This window comes from Onychostoma macrolepis, chromosome 15, assembly GCF_012432095.1.
Source record: "Onychostoma macrolepis isolate SWU-2019 chromosome 15, ASM1243209v1, whole genome shotgun sequence".
Taxonomy (NCBI): domain Eukaryota; kingdom Metazoa; phylum Chordata; class Actinopteri; order Cypriniformes; family Cyprinidae; genus Onychostoma; species Onychostoma macrolepis.
Window position 1 is genome coordinate 31,284,564 of NC_081169.1, and position 3,322 is coordinate 31,287,885.

Here is a 3,322-nt window from a genome sequence, read left to right on the forward strand (position 1 = left end):
GGAAGGTTGTGAAAAATGTCCACTGTCCCCCTCTATTGATTGATACTGGTCTCATGTCACTATCTTTCTGCTGACGAAAGTTATTGCAAAAGAATGTTAATTTTGGACACACAATTTCCTTTTCAGCCACTAAGGGTAAAATGGAAGGTTGTGAAAATGTCCACTGTCCCCTCTATTGATTGATACTGGTCTCATGTCACTATCTTCTGCTGACGAAAGTTATTGCAAAAGAATGTTAATTTTGGACATGCAATTCCTTAATCAGCCACTAGGGTAAAATGGAAGGTTGTGAAAATGTCCACTGTCCCCTCTATTGATTGACACTGGTCTCATGTCTCTATCTTCCTGCTGACGAAAGTTATTACAAAAGAATGTTAATTTTGGACATGCAATTCCGTAATCAGCCACTAGGGTAAAATGGAAGGTTGTGAAAATGTCCACTGTCCCCTCTATTGATTGACACTGGTTTCATGTCTCTGTCTCCTGATGTAAAAAGTTATTAACAAAAGAAGGTTAATTTTGGACATGCAATTCCGTAATCAGCCACTAGGGTAAAATGAAGGTTGTGAAAATGTCCACTGTCCCCTCTATTGATTGACACTTTTCTCATGTCTGTATCTTCCTGCTGACAAAAGTTATTGCAAAAGAATGTTAATTTTGGACACACAATTTCCTTTTCTACCAGTAGGGGTAAAATGGAAGGTTGTGAAAGATGTCCACTGTCCCCTCTATTGATTGACACTGGTCTCATGTCTCTGTCTTCCTGCTGACAAAAGTTATTGCAAAAGAATGTTAATTTTGGACATGCAATTCCTTAATCAGCCACTAGGGGTAAAATGGAAGGTTGTGAAAAATGTCCACTGTCCCCCTCTATTGATTGATACTGGTCTCATGTCACTATCTTCCTGCTGACGAAAGTTATTGCAAAAAGAATGTTAATTTTGGACATGCAATTCCTTAATCAGCCACTAGGGGTAAAATGGAAGGTTGTGAAAAATGTCCACTGTCCCCCTCTATTGATTGATACTGGTCTCATGTCACTATCTTCCTGCTGACGAAAGTTATTGCAAAAAGAACGTTAATTTTGGACATGCAATTCCGTAATCAGCCACTAGGGGTAAAATGGAAGGTTGTGAAAAATGTCCACTGTCCCCCTCTATTGATTGATACTGGTCTCATGTCACTATCTTCCTGCTGACAAAAGTTATTGCAAAAGAATGTTAATTTTGGACATGCAATTCCTTAATCAGCCACTAGGGGTAAAATGGAAGGTTGTGAAAAATGTCCACTGTCCCCTCTATTGATTGACACTGTTCTCATGTCTCTATCTTCCTGCTGACCAAAGTTATTGCAAAAGAATGTTAATATTGGACATGCAATTCCGTAATCAGCCACTAGGGTAAAATGAAAGGTTGTGAAAAATGTCCACTGTCCCCCTCTATTGAATGGAACTGGTCTCATGTCTCCATCTTCCTGCTGACGAAAGTTATTGCAAAAAGAATGTTAATTTTGGACACACAATTTCCTTTTCTACCAGTAGGGCTAAAACGGAAGGTTGTGAAAAATGTCCACTGTCCCCTCTATTGAATGGAACTGGTCTCATGTCTCTATCTTCCTGCTGACGAAAGTTATTACAAAAGAATGTTAATTTTGGACATGCAATTCCGTAATCAGCCACTAGGGGTAAAATGGAAGGTTGTGAAAAATGTCCACTGTCCCCCTCTATTGATTGACACAGGTTTCATGTCTCTGTCTCCTGATGTAAAAAGTTATTGCAAAAGAATGTTAATTTTGGACGTGCAATTCCTTAATCAGCCACTAAGGGTAAAATGGAAGGTTGTGAAAAGTGTCCACTGTCCCCCTCTATTGATTGATACTGGTCTCATGTCACTATCTTCCTGCTGACGAAAGTTATTGCAAAAAGAATGTTAATTTTGGACATGCAATTCCGTAATCAGCCACTAGGGGTAAAATGGAAGGTTGTGAAAAATGTCCACTGTCCCCCTCTATTGATTGATACTGGTCTCATGTCACTATCTTTCTGCTGACGAAAGTTATTGCAAAAAGAATGTTAATATTGGACATGCAATTCCGTAATCAGCCACTAGGGGTAAAATGGAAGGTTGTGAAAAATGTCCACTGTCCCCCTCTATTGATTGATACTGGTCTCATGTCACTATGTTCCTGCTGACGAAAGTTATTGCAAAAAGAACGTTAATTTTGGACATGCAATTCCGTAATCAGCCACTAGGGGTAAAATGGAAGGTTGTGAAAGATGTCTACTGTCCCTCTCTATTGAATGGAACTGGTCTTATGTCTATAGGCTCTTTAACTACGAAGCTATTACAAAAACAACGCCCACTGAGCTATAGTAAAAAACGAAGAAAACTTGCACTTTCCCCACGTTCTCTTACTGAAAGCTCCGCTGAGAACCGGTATTACCGCCGTTCGTACACTTTTCATGACAGCCAACATTTCGGTCCAGCGTGCAATGCAGTTCGCGGTCACTGGACGTGTATGGGTTGATAATGTAAAACTCCGGACAAGTTTTCTTGCGCGCAGCCGTTTTTAACGTGTCTTGACTGTCGTACAGTCTGACATTAATGACAACTGAGATCCCACAGTGTGACATGATCATCATGTTCGTACAGTCTGACAAGTACAGTCCTAAAGGACTTTTAAAAAATCGCACAGTGTGAGCCCGGCTTAAGGCGGTTTAACGTACAAACTCAGTTATATTGGATGTGACATGTCTCACACAATGATTGCATTTAAGCACATTCTTAAACCGATGCTTAATAAACCGACAACCCGTGCTAGATTATTGACCATTGCCCCGTTTTCGTAATTCGCCCGGAATGTATAACCTGCTGCATCCCGCGGGGTTAATGCGCGTGTAATATCGTGTAAAAGCGTTCGCACAGCACATTTAAGTGCCTCCAGCCATACAAATGTTGTCATCTCGTGCAGGACATGTACAGTAGTAGAAATCCCATATGAGAGGAGAATGAGGGAACGTGGGCGTTTCCCGCTGATATTTCGGCATACTCTGGGTTTTTGTGCATCACATCTCACATAACGTGGAATACTCTGAGAAGAATGCATGCTTACGTTTTGACGTCGCTGTAGAGCATTGTTTGTATTGTTTTGCATGTAAACCAGTTAAACAAGTTATTTCAATAAACTGATTAGTTTCACTCAAATGTTTCCAGTTGAATCTGTTCACTGAGGTTACTACTGTGGTATCAGATTAAGCTAATCTATATCTATAATAATTAATTTACGTTCTGCAGGTGTTTGTGATGCAGAAACAGATGAGACA